This window comes from Herpailurus yagouaroundi, unplaced genomic scaffold (assembly GCF_014898765.1).
Source record: "Herpailurus yagouaroundi ecotype Mexico unplaced genomic scaffold, PumYag 207, whole genome shotgun sequence".
NCBI classification, from domain to species: Eukaryota; Metazoa; Chordata; class Mammalia; order Carnivora; family Felidae; genus Herpailurus; species Herpailurus yagouaroundi.
Window position 1 is genome coordinate 5,652,150 of NW_024412438.1, and position 14,285 is coordinate 5,666,434.

Here is a 14,285-nt window from a genome sequence, read left to right on the forward strand (position 1 = left end):
AATTGCTAACATATGTTTGGGGAGATAAAGGAAGTTTCCAAAGGAAATTTTTAAAAGTTTATTTATTTTGATGGGGCAGTGGGTAGGACAGAGAGAGAATCCCAAGCAGGCTCTGTGCTGTCAGTGTGAAACCCGTTGCAGGACTCGAATCCATGAACCGTGAGATCATGACCTGAGCCGAAATCAAGAGTCAGATGCTCAACCAACTGAGCCACCCAGGTGTCGCCCAAAGAATTTTTGTATGTTAAAGTAGACTTACAGGATCCTGGGGGTTGGGATGTTAAGCTAAGATTGCCTTTTGCCCTGAGCAAAGTGCCATTCATCATCAAGGCAGCTGAATTCCTAAAGGAAGTTCATTGCCTCTTTCAAGGACTTGTCAATGGGGTGTCTGCAGCAAGAAAATGTAATTTTTTTTGCCTTTGTTTCCCACATCATTTTCTTCTGCAACTTTTTTTTCTTACAAAGGCAGAATATCTTTCTTGTAAATTCTTTGGAAGACTTCTCTTTCATACCACTGGCCAAAACCAGGTTCTGGTTCCAGAAGCAAAGAAAGCCTTGAAATGTCTTGGCATTTTCAGCCTTCCTCATGGAAGGTGATCTGCCAACAAGAAGGGTCTGGTGGGTGCTGCAGATGGTGAAGGGGCAGGAGAATTGTTGTAGAGAAGCCAGAAGACCAAGTCCTCTGACTTGCAGGAGGAAGAGGTGGGGAGCTCAACAGAACACACAGGTCCAACGTGTAACAGAGGGTTGTGCATTGTGTGAGGAGTGTCCCCCATGTTGGGGTTTTTGTAAATATGAGATCAAAGCCAACTCAGTCTTTGTTTTAATTCCTGCCAGTTTCAACCACAAGGACTCACCTTGAACCCAAGGGGCAGAGGCTTGAATTGTATCTTTGGCAATATACTCCCCTCCTCTATAGGGAATTCCCTGGGGCATAGGTGGGAATGAAGAACTAGGAGCAGAACGTGTTTCTTTCTTGGATTTCCAAATCTGAATGTCTTGTCCTGAGCAGTAGGAGGACAGTGGTGCAAATATAGCACATGGCAGCTGCCCGTCTGATGCGGAGGAAACAGCCCTGCCCTGGGGGAGACTCCATCTTTGTAAGGGGCAGTGGGACCTGGTACTCCAATAAGGCCTTGGCTGGAAGTCAGGGGCCCTCACTGGGGGACTTTTGGGGGTGTGATGAAAATCTGGATAGGTTGCTAGATGAAGAGTGGGATCAGGTGCGCTCAGCGAGGGAAAGGCCTGGGAGGGGTTAGAAGAACAGATCTGGAAGTTTAGGGTGAGAGCTTAGAAAGCAAAATGGCAACTCATTTGGCCACCTTGGGAGTTGCCAGGACCCTTGTGGGGCCAGTGAGTGTGAGCAGGAACCTTACCTCACTCTGCACTGTCCTGGCGTGGCTGAGCACAGAGCTGCACAGAAGAGGGGGTGACTCACTCCAGGTCTGAGACACAGCTCTCTAAACATGCTTGGGGGTGAGCATGGGCTTTCCTCCTGAGCCCAACCTCCAGACCCTGGGAATGGCCACCCTAACAGAAGTGAGGAGGCTTCTCATCTTGTGTGTCAGCAAACTTCTTGGCTTGCCAACTAAGTGGTTAGCAAATTGCACAGGTGTTGTCTCTCTCAGGAGTAAAAACCCCATGCCTCCAAGGAAAGCATGAGTGTCTGGGTTAGGCTTTAGGGGCTCTGAGCTAGGACTTGGTTCTGTCCCTCACCAGCAGTGTGGCCTTGGGCAAGCCACTTGTTTCTCCAGCCTCAGTTTCACCATCTGTAAACCAGAGGTGCTGTCCTTGGCTGTTGTGGGGGGTGAGGGGAACAGACCACAGTTGGAACCACAGCTCAGCCTCTGTTAGCTGGGTGGCTTCAGACAGATTAACCTCTTTCCGTGCTTGGTTTTCTCACCCAGAGATGGGCATTGGGTTATCTAGAGGGTTAAGGCCGTGCCTGGCACCTGGCTGACGCTCAGTGAATGTTAACTTCCCCTCTCCCTTTTTAAATTTATTTATTTATTTTACAAGAGAGAGTGAGAGACTGGGGGGGGGGGGGAGAGAGAGAGAGAGAGAAAGAGAGAGCATGGGGAAGGGGCAGAGAGGGAGAGAGGGAGAGAGAGTGCAGGGAAGGGACAGAGAGAGGGAGAGAGAGAATCCCAAGCAGGCTCTGTGATGTTAGCACAGAGCCCTACACCGTGAACCCGGGATCATGACCCCAGCTGAACTCAAGAGCTGGGATGCTTAACTAACTGAGGCACCCAGGCGCCCCTCCCATTTTCTTGCTGAGCTGTCAGTTCAGAGATTTTAGCCATTCACCTCCACCTACGTATTTGCTAATTTTTGCCAGGTGCAGGACTGTTGGCAGCAGCAGCCACAGTGCAAAGCCAAAACAGGATGGGTCACGTCTCAGCCATTGACAGGGATTAACATTAGACTGAGGGCCTGGCTGAGACCCAGAAGGAGCCACCACCCTGACTTGTCTTGAGAACTAACTGGGGCAGAGATGGTCTTGTAGTCTGTGAAGTCCACGGGACAGGGAGAGACACAAGGCGTTAATCCCCAGGAAGGAGGGCATTTCCCGCAGGGGGAAGGAACCTGCATTTCTCCAGAGTTCCTGCAAGTGGCCAGGAAAGGCTTGATGTCTGCTGGCCTCTCTTCCTGGCTGAGACGCAGCAGGGGTATCCGTGGGGGAGGAGATGGTGGGGGGAGGGCGCTGTCAGCTCCTCTTTCAGCATTTCAAGGTTCGATTTTAGAGTCTTTAAGTCTTGTGGTTCCACTTTATGGTTGTGACTGAATGTCCCCTTCATACTCTTGAACTCTTTGATTATGATTTATACTAATCCCCCTGCCACTGCTGCTCTGCTACTGTAGAGTCATGGCTGACAACATTGCTAGCATAAGACATAAAAATAAGCATATTTAAAATAGAAGAGTCCAGCAATTCAGGGCATGGACCCTAGGGCTGGCGACCTAAATTCAAATCTAGCCTCTGCCATTTACTACCTGTGTGATCCTGGGCAAATTACTTAAGCCCACTGTGCCTCAGTTCCCACATCTGTGAAGTGGGAGTGAAAATAGTGTTTCCTACCTCTTAAATTTGTTGTGAGGATCACACGAGTCCATGTGTAAAGCCTTAGAAAAGTGCCTTGCACAAAGTAAACTGAAGGATAAGCATTAACTATTCATATCTTTGCAAACTCTCCAGGGCGCTGTTCCCCCGGAGACTACACACCGTGTCTCAACCCGGCTAACACAGCCAGGCTCTTCAGTTGTCGGGAAGGGTGGCTGTTTCCTCAGAGAAGCCCCAGATAAGGCACTCGGTTTGGGTTGAGGTGCCATGTTGTATGACAGACATTTCGTTATCACTAATGTCACCCTCCGTACCTTGAGATGACCCACCATGCGAGCCCAATGGCCTGAAGAGCTGTGATTTCCACCTCCTATTTCATACCTGGACCGAGTCGGTAGGACTGTTTTAATTCTCTCTCTCTCTCTGTCTCTGCTGATTAAATGTGGATGGAGTCGAATGCGGGTCTGGTGGCATCACACCCTCCACCGTTGCTGCTACTACCACCTCCAGTGGACACCAGACCCCTCGCGGAGGACTCTCTCTGTGCCAGGCACCATGCCAACCTTTGTGTCTTAACGTTTATTCATTTTTGAGAGAGAAAGAGAGGGACAGAGCGTGAGTGGGCAAGGGGCAGAATGAGAGGGAGACACAGAATCGGAAACAGGTTCCAGGCTCCGAGCTGTCAGCACAGAGCCAGACGCAGGGCTCGAACTCACGAACCGTGAGATCACGACCTGAGCTGAAGTCACATGCTTAACTGACTGAGCCACCCAGGCGTCCCCCCCACCTCTTTTTTCATGCTAACCACTTTGTAAGTGTTGTCTTATTTAATCCTTAACAACTCTGCGAAGTTTATTTTATTTTTTATATTTAAAAATATTTTATTTTATTAAAAAATTTTTTTTAAACGTTTATTTATTTTTGAGACAGAGAGAGAGACAGAGCATGAACGGGGGAGGGGCAGAGAGAGAGGGAGACACAGAATCGGAAGCAGGCTCCAGGCTCTGGGCCATTAGCCCAGAACCCGACACGGGGCTCGAACTCACGGACCGCGAGATCGTAACCTGAGCTGAAGTCGGACGCTTAACCGACTGAGTCACCCAGGCGCCCCTAAAAATATTTTATTTTTAAGCAATCTCTATACCCAATGTAGGACTTAAACCCACAACCCTGAGATCAAGAGTCACGTAGTCCGCTGACTGAGCCAGACAGGCACTTGGTGTGAAGTCCATTTTATTATCTGCATTTTACAGGTGAGGGTGCAGGATTCAGAGAGGTAACTTGGCCACATGGCTTGGAGGCAAAGGAGCCAGAATTCAAGCCTGTGTTTGTTTGGCTCCCAAGGCTGGTGCCATTCACCGTGGGATCCCACACACCAGCCTCCTCACCTGTGTTGTTTCTTCAGCACAGAGACAGAGTCTCCCATGTCTTTCCAGCACACAAAGACCTTGAATCGTAAGCCTGGCATTTGGGACATGTGATTCATTTTTTATTTTTTATTTTTTATTTTAGAGAGAGTGAGAGGCACGAGCAGGAGAGAGAGGCAGAGGGAGAGAGAGAGAATCTCAAGCAGGTTCCATGCTCAGCATGATGCTTGTTCCCATGACCCAGGGGTCATGACCTGAGTTGAAATCAAGAGCCAGATGCTCTATTGACTGAGCCACCCAGGAGCCCAGGACATGTGATTTTAATACAGTAAAGAAACTGGCACATCTGGGCTTCCCTCCAGGGTGCATGAGCTTTCCAGAACTTTCTTATAATTTCCATACTATATTCAAGCTGTTGCATGAGGAGGCCCAATTGTGTCTGGATTTATTCTTTCCTTGTGAGCCTAGGGCAAGGAGTAGTGCAGGAGATTCAATAGAGGAGGGGAATGTCAGTTTACCATACACATGTCTGTTGTCTCTTTTACTCCTCGTAATTTGGGAGTGCTTCCAGCTCAGTGCTGTTGGTGTTCTGGGTGGTTAGCACTTGGATGGGGGAAAGACCCTCATTCTTTAGATGATTTTTGCTTGTTATTTGCTCTTATCTCAGAGACAGAGAAAATGAATATAAGCTTTAATAAGATATACAGAAGGTGATTCCTAGGTAGCAGAGCAGAGACCGTGGCAAGGAGAGCTTGATCAGATCTCATCTCATATGATCTTAGAAATGCAAGTGGAGTAGAAGAGGGGCAGCATATGTTCACATGTTCACTGTAACAATATAAAAAATAACACAAGGAATAGCCAATTACCCACCAGCTTAAGATGTAAACCATTATCAAAGACCTAAATGTAAGAGCTAAAACTTTAAAACTCTTGTTAATACAACATAGGGGAAGAGCTCTGTGACATTGGATTAGGCAATGATTTCTTGGATATGACACTCAAAGCTCAGGTAACAAAAGAAAAAATAGATAAATTGGACTCCATCAAAATAAAACTTCTGTGCATCAAAGGACACAATCAAGAGAGTGAAAAAGGCAACCCACGAAACGGGAGAAAACAACCTTTGCAAATCACATCTCTTAAGGGGTCAATGTCCAGAATACATAAAGAACTCTGACAACTCAGCAATAACAAAAAGCGAACAATCTGATTAAAAAATGGGCAAAGGACTAGAATAGACATTTCTCCAAGGAAAATATACAAATGGTCAAGGAGCACATGAAAAGATGTTCCATGTTACTAATTTTTGGGGAAATGCAAATAAAAAATGACATATCACCTCATACCCTTTAGGGCTGCAGTATATAATTGTATATAATGTATAACCAGAAAAAATCAAATGTTGATGAGGAAGAGGAGAAATTGGAACCCTCATGCACTGTTGGTGGGAACATAAAATGTTGCAGGTGCTGTGGAAAATAGTGTGGCGGTTTCTCAACAAATTGAACGTAGAATTATCATATGATCCAGCAATCCATTTCTGGGTATATATTGAAAATAATTAAAAGCAGAGTCTCAAAGAGATATTCGTACATCTATGTTCAGAGCAGCATTATTTGCAAAGGACAAAAAGTGGAAGCAACTCAAGTGTTCATCAACAGAAGAATGAATAAACAGAATGTGATACATACATACAATGGAATATTATTCAACCTTAAGAAGGAAGGAAGTCTTGTCATCCATGCTATGACACTGATGAACCTTCAGGACATCATGTTAAGTGACATAAGCCAGTCACAAAAAGACAGACACTGTGTGATTCCATTTATATGAGGTCCTTAGAGTTGTCAAACTCACAGAGACAGAAAGTAGATGGCAGACATCAGGGGCTGGAGGTTGGTTGGGGGTTGGGGGGGTGGTTGGAGCAGAGAGTGTTTAATGGGGACAGAGTTTCAGTTTTGCAAGATGAAAAAAGTTCTGGAGATGAATGGCGGTGATGGTTGCATAACAGTATAAATGCACTTACTACCACTGAATTGTACCCTTAAAAATGGCAAATTTTATATGTGTTTTACCACGATTAAAATAACTGTATAAACCATTACAAATAGAGTTGAATCCTCTTGACTCCCACTGCCCTCTACTACACTCAGAGAAACTGACATCTTGAATTTGATGTGTATTGTTCCCTTTGTGTATTTCATTTAGTTTTGTTTGTTTCAAATTTTATACTTCTGAAACTTGATTTATCTCTGCTTAGCATTATCTTTGTGAGAGTCATGTTGATATGCATCATGCTAGTTCACTAATTTTCACTTTATTGTGTTTTATTTCACCTTGTGAATTCTGTGCAATTCATCTGTCTATTCTCATGGAATTCTCCTATTTATTCCTATCTCCTACCAGATAGACCACTTTCTTTTTTTGCTGTTACAGACAGCAATCCCATAAATATCAATAGGGAATGTGTATTTCTGACTACATGTGGTATTGCTGAATTTTCCTCCACAGAGGTTATGTGAATTTATATTCCCACCAGCAGCTTATGAGTTTCTGTTGCTCAAAGTCCTAATCGTCAGATTAATATTTTTCCTGACCCTGCATCTAAGTGATTACTCAACACTTGCTTTTCCATCATTCCTCTTTTGTCAACTGCTTGTTCTTACCCTTTAGGCATCTTCTCTCACATTGTTGTCTCTTCGTGTTAACTTATCAGAGTTCTTTCTATATTTTGGATACTATACCGTTGTCAATTCTATGTGTAACAAATATTTTCTCCTAGTCTATGGTTTGTATGTTTTTAAATGGTGTCTTTTGATGAAAATAAATTTTAAATTTAAATGTAGTCAAGGCTATTCTGGCTTATGTTCTCTTTCTCTTTGCTTAAGAAAATCTTCACTACCCTGAGGCCATAAAGATCTTTCTCTATATTTTCTTTTAAAAGATTTAAAGTTTTCTTTTATACATTCAAGTTGTTAACCCAGCTGGAATTTATTTTATTTTATTTAATTTTCATCCACACAATGTTTTTATTTATATTCAGCTAAAAGCAAACAGCAGAATTAACATAAGATTCTGCAGCTACAGGTGGGCTTTTCTTACACAGATTCGGAGTGACCAGTTCAACAGCCACAGACAGGGGATTTCTGACAACCTCTCATCAGCCCTACTGCCCATCTAGACAGCCATACCTTAACTGCAAAGTGACTTTCCCCATTGCTTTTTCCAGTACTGCTTTTTAAAAAAAAAAATTTTTTTTTTTTTTAACGTTGATTTATTTTTGGGACAGAGAGAGACAGAGCATGAACGGGGGAGGGGCAGAGAGAGAGGGAGACACAGAATCGGAAACAGGCTCCAGGCTCTGAGCCATCAGCCCAGAGCCTGACGCGGGGCTCGAACTCACGGACCGCGAGATCGTGACCTGGCTGAAGTCGGACGCTTAACCGACTGCGCCACCCAGGCGCCCCTCCAGTACTGCTTTTTAAAGGAGCCAGAGCGGGACACTGAACCCCAGTAACCACTCTGAGATGTACCATTTTAGGGGTTAGTGGACACATCAGCCTTTGGCTGTCTTGGTGAGAGACACGGCCATGAAAACACAACCCGGAAGTGCCATCATGCACGATTCTGGAGCCGGGCTCACAGAGGCAGATGCAATGAATCTCTCTCTCTCTCTGTCTCTTTTTTTTTTGGTAAACCTCCCTAAGAAATTCTTTGATGCTCTGCTCTAATACTGTAGACCTGGTCTTTTTACCTGAATTTTTTCTTTTAAATTCTGGGTTGCGATTCTTATGTTAATAATTTGAGGACCCCCATCCTAGCACCAAAATATTCCCCAAAATGAAGTTCAAATTTGATCAAAACATAAACTGGGTGTGACTTTCTAGAATTATAAAGGTCAGGCAGAAGAAGTCACTGAAACCACTGTCTGATTGCTCAGTCCCCCCTGGGAGACTGGGAATGGGGAAGCAGAGAAATCTACATGCATCCCAGAACCTGGGAGCACTGCTCCAGAACTCAGGGTCGGTTTCTGTCTCTTAGCATTCCCCTACTTCCCAGACAGCTCCTTATGGAGTTTGGACGTATAGTCCTCCCACTCAGTCTGGTAACACATGTGGGCCACTGGGGACCTGAGCTCATACTTTTTGTGGAAAGATGCCACTTTGACTGTGGCACAGTGGTCTCCAGATCAGTTGCTGAGAATGGGCTCGTCACACTTCAGTGGCCCATTCTGCTTGTAAACCAGCCAGACATAGCTGTGAAGGCCTGTGCTCTTGGGAGGTCCAGAGCGGATGTAATGGGAGAAGACTGTGCCACAGCTGATGTCATTGCCCTTCATGTTGACCATCAGAAAATGGTGCCATTCCCTGTATTTGAGGTCCTTCCTGCTGGGAGCACCCTGATCTGTCATGACCAAGGTGTAGAGTTTGCCTGGATCGATGCCACTGCCATGCAGTACTGGTGGGCCGTTTCTTAACCTGGGCGGGTGTCAGCACTTTGCCCAGCTTGTTGACCTTTGCCCTGGTGTATTTGGCCTGCATTGGATACTGTGGCTGTCCCTCCACCTCCTGCAGGTTAAGAGGCCTGGGCCACTTGCTGAGGTCCACCAGCATTGTGGAGCCGAGTTGGGCAGAATTGTGGGAGGCAGGCACAGGCTGGCAGCACTGAGTCTGAGTGGTCCACACACTGCTGGAACTCATTTTTTGTGTATTATGTAATGTAGAGTGGAATCCAGTTCTACTTTTTTTCTCCACATGGACAATTAATTATCCCAGGGCCACATACTGACCATGCTGCCACTTCCCACTGATTTTCTGTGTCCTGACCAATGTCCTGCTCTCCTGCAGATCACATGTCCATTTATGTGTGGCTCCGTTTCTGGGATCTCCGTTTTGTTCTGTTTCTTGATCTCTGAGCCATTACTTCAGGATCTTAATGATCACTGCCTTATAATGAGTCTTTTGTCTGGTAGGGATGTCCATGATCTTGTTCATCTTCTTCAAATGCATTTTAGAATCGATGGGTTTTTATTAAGTTGACTCCTAGGTATTAAAAGTTTTTGTTCATAGCAAATGCCATTATTAACTTGGCAACTGTTGCTAGTATTTAGGAATACAACTGACTTTTATGTAGACCCAAACCTTGCAGAGTGCTGCCCTGGTGTCTGCAGAGTGAGGGAGGCAGGTCATGGTGTCTCTGCAGAGTGAGGGAGGCAGGTTTATAGGTGTCTCTGCTCTCCAGTGCAGCTTGGCTGTGGCTGGAGGGATGGAAGTCTGAGTGGCCACTTTTGGCCGGGAAGGATGATGTGGTGAAAGACAAAGGGACAGAGAGGGAACTGAGAGATGGTGGGGGAGCTGAAGGATTTATACATGGTGCTTTGGTTAAATCCCTAGGTTGAGCCCTTTGAGAAAACCTGTAGCTGCTACTGTGGTCAGATTTGTGCCTCCTTTGACTGTAGGTACCTGCAAATCCAGCCAAGTTGGTGAGGTGGGGAGGTGGGAAGGGTCAGTATTAATCGGATTAGACCTGGCACCGAGTAGCTTGCCAGTATTTGCTGATTGGGTGATCACACCCACATCAGTTCTTGGCTGGGTCACAGAGACAAAGCCCCAAAGGGAGTGGACGGGGTTTGAGGGACCTTAGTGTGGAAGATCAGGAGGTGTCTTGTCTCTTTCTGTCCAGAATATATTTCCTAATATTCGGAACACTTAGTAAGCCTGAGTAAATAATGCCCTTCCTCTTCCTTGTGCTACCTTGAGAGGCACTGTGGATAAAACCAGGTGGATGACCTTGGACGAGATCTGCTGTGATAGGCACCAAGTTCTGGACACCCTCAACAGATCTCACAAAGGTCATGGCCACTGTCGCTCCCACTAGAGTCTGGGCGTTGGAGCTCAAACCCCTGATCAGAAGGCAGATGTAAACTTCTCTGGTATGCTAGCTTGGCAGCACTTGAAGCTGGCCCTGCTCATCTCCTTTCTTTCCTGGGGTATATGGAGGAGCAGCACTGTTGCTCCTTGAACGCCCAGCTACCCCTCCAACTCCTTTCTAGATCTGGTGTCATGGGCAGGGTCTTGATCTCAGCTGGCTGCTGGTTAGTCACCAGCAAGAGTCAGCAGATAATGAAGGACTGTTTACTTTGAATGACTTGGTTGGTTAAGCAGAGAGCCACTTTGATCTTACTGTGGGGCAGGCCCTGTGCTGAGTGCTGGGGACGCAGCCATAAATAAAGAAGAGAGATGCTTTTCTTGTGGACACGTTCTCCTGAAGAGTCTTTGCTACAGGGCAAGTGACCCAATCTGAGGGTTCAGGAAAGGTCTTCCTGACAGATACCTAAAACACAATATAGCCAGATAGGACAAAGGGTAGAAGAGTTCTGGGCAGGTGGAAGAGCATGGGGGAAGCTCTGTACTGGTCTGCCGTGGAGGAGCTGGAAGGAGCCCAGAGCAGACAGCCTGGAGGGCAGGGGCCAGAGCACCCAGGACTTTGAACAGCAGGGAGTTTGTACTTTACTCAAAGAGGAGTGGGAAGCCTGCACATCTTCTGACATAGGGGAATGACTTGGGTGACCAACTCGTCCTGGCTTCCCAGGGATATTCAGGCTTTAGCAGTTAAAAGTCCTGTGCCCCAGAAACCCCTCAGTTCCAAATAAGCCAGGATGGACTTGACTGGTTAGATTTATGTTTTAAAAAGTTCACTCTGACTGAAGAATGGAAAATAGGATTGGAAAGGGAAAGTGAGGATGGGGGTGAGCATTTAAGAGGCTGGGGAATGCAGAAGCTTTTTATCTTGATGAGGTCCCAATACTTCATTTTTGCTTTTAATTCCCTTGCCTTTGGAGACATGTCAAGTAAGAAATTGCTGCAGCTGAGGTCAGAGAGGTTTTTTCCTGCTTTCTCCTCTAGGGTTTTGATGGTTTCCTGTCTCACATTCAGGTCCTTCATCCATTTTGAGTTTATTTTTGTGAATGGTGTAAGAAATTGGTCTAGTTTCATTCTGCATGTTGTTGTCCAGTTCTCCGAGCACCATTTGTTAAAGAGGCTGTCTTTTTTCCGTTGGATATTCTCTCCTGCTTTGTCGAAGATTAGTTGGCCATACTTTTGTGGGTCCAATTCTGGAGTCTCTGTTCTATTCCGTTGGTCTGTGTGTCTGTTTTTGTGCCAATACCATGCTGTCTTGATGATGACAGCTTTGTAGTAGAGGCTAAAGTCTGGGATTGTGATGCCTCCTGCTTTGGTTTTCTTCTTCAATATTACTTCGGCTATTCAGGGTCTTTTGTGGTTCCATACAAATTTTAGAATTGCTTGTTCTAGCTTCAAGAAGAATGCTGGTGCAATTTTGGTTGGGATTGCATTGAATGTGTAGATAGTTTTGGGTAGTATTGACATTTTAACAATATTTATTCTTCCAATCCATGAGCAGGGAATGTTTTTCCATTTCTTTATATCTTCTTCAATTTCTTCCATAAGCTTTCTATAGTTTTCAGCATACAGATATTTTACATCTTTGGTTAGGTTTATTCCTAGGTATTTTATGATTCTTGGTGTAATTGTGAATGGGATCAGTTTCTTTATTTGTCTTTCTGTTGCTTCATTACTAGTGTATAAGAATGCAACTGATTTCTGTACATTAATTTTGTATCCTGCGACTTTGCTGAATTCATGTATCAGTTTTAGCAGACTTTTGGTGCAGTCTATCTGGTTTCCATGTATAATATCATGTCATCTGCAAAAAATGAAAGCTTGACTTCATCTTTGCCAATTTTGATGCCTTTGATTTCATTTTGTTGTCTGATTGCTGAGGCTAGGACTTCTGACAGTATGTTAAACAACAGTGGTGAGAAGTGGACATTCCTGTTGTGTTCCTGATCTCAGGGGGAAAGCTCTCAGTTTTTCCCCATTGAGGATGATATTAGCTGTGGGCTTTTCATAAATGGCTTTTATGATGTTTAAGTATGTTCCTTCTATCCCGACTTTCTTGAGGGTTTTTATTAAGAAATGATGTTGAATTTTGTCAAATGCTTTTTCTGCATCGATTGACAGGATCATATGGTTCTTATCTTTTATTAATGTGATGTATCACATTGATTGATATACGAATGTTGAACCAGCCCTGCAGCCCAGGAATGAATCCCACTTGATCATGGTGAGTAATTCTTTTTATATGCTGTTGAATTTGATTTGCTAGTATCTTATTGAGAATTTTTGCATCCATATTCATCAGGGATATTGGCCTGTAGTTCTCTTTTTTTGCTGGGTCTCTGTCTGGTTTAGGAATCAAAGTAATGCTGGCCTCATAGAATGAGTCTGGAAGTTTTTCTTCCCTTTCTATTTTTTGGAACAGCTTGAGAAGGATAGGTATTATCTCTGCTTTAAATTTCTGGTAGGATTCCCCAGGGAAGCCATCTGGTCTAAGACTCTTATTTGTTGGGAGATTTTTGATAACTGATCCAATTTTTCACTGGTTATGGGTCTGTTCAAATTTTCTATTCCTTCCTGTTTGAGTTTTGGTAGTGTGTGGGTGCTTAGGAATTTGTCCATTTCTTCCAGGTTGTCCAGTTTGTTGGCATATAATTTTTCATAGTATTCCCTGATAATTGCTTGTATTTCTGAGGAACTGGTTGTAATAATTCCACTTTCATTCATGATTTTATCTATTTGGGTCCTCTCCCTTTTCTTTTTGAGAAGTCTGGCTAGAGGTTTATCAATTTTGTTTACTTTTTCAAAAAACCAACTCTTGGTTTCATGGATCTGCTCTACTGTTTTTTAAGATTCTATATTGTTTATTTCTGCTCTGATATTTATTATTTATCTTCTTCTGCTGGGTTTGGGGTGTCTCTGCTGTTCTGATTCTTTTTCCTTTAGGTGTGCTGTTAGATTTTGTATTTGGGATTTTTCTTGTTTCTTGAGATAGGCCTGGATTGCAATGTATTTTTCTTTCAGGACTGCCTTTGCTGCATCCCAAAGCATTTGGATTGCTGTATTTTCATTTTCATTTGTTTCCATATATTTGAAAGTTTCTTCTCTAATTGCCTGGTTGACCCATTCATTCTTTAGTAGGATGTTCTTTAACTTCCATGCTTTTGGAGGTTTTCCAGACTTTTTCCTGTGGTTGATTTCAAGTTTCATAGCATTGTGGTTTGAAAGTGTGCATGGTATGATCTCAATTCTTTTATACTTATGAAGGGCTATTTTGTGACCCAGTATGTGATCTGTCTTGGGGAAAGTTCCATGTGCACTCGAGAAGAAAGTATATTCTGTTGCTCTGGGATGCAGAGTTCTAAATGTATCTGTCAAGCCCATCTGATCCAATATATCATTCAAGACCCTTGCTTCTTTATTGATTCTCTGTCTAGATGATCTATCCATTGTTGTAAGTGGAGTATTAAAGTTTCCTTCAACTACCACATTCTTACCAATAAGGTTGCTTTATGTGTGTGATTAATTGTTTTATATATTTGGGGGCTTCTGAATTCGGTGCATAGACATTTATAATTGTTAGCTCTTCCTGATAGATAGACCCTGAAATTATTATAAAATGCCCTTCTTCAACTCTTGTTACAGCCTTTAATTTAAAGTCTAGTTTGTCTGATATAAGTATGGCTAGTCCAGCCTTCTTTTGACTTCCAGTAGCATGATAGATAGTTCTCCATCCCCTCACTCTCAATCTGAAGGTGTCCTCGGGTCTAAAATGAGTTTCTTGTAGACAGCAAATAGATGGGTCTTTGTTTGTTTGTTTGTTTGTTTGTTTGTTTGTTTTATCCATTCTGATACCCTATGTGTTTTGGTTGGAGCATTTAGTCCATTTACATTCAGTGTTATTATTGAAAGATATGGGTTTAGAGTCATTGTGAT

The 14,285-nt window shown here is 43.9% G+C and overlaps 1 pseudogene; it reads right to left on the bottom strand.

The window, feature by feature from the left end:
• Positions 1-8,479: 8,479 nt before the first annotated feature.
• LOC121015435 (phosphatidylethanolamine-binding protein 1-like) lies at positions 8,480-9,044 on the bottom strand (annotated as a pseudogene).
• Between the last annotated feature and the right edge of the window lie 5,241 nt (positions 9,045-14,285).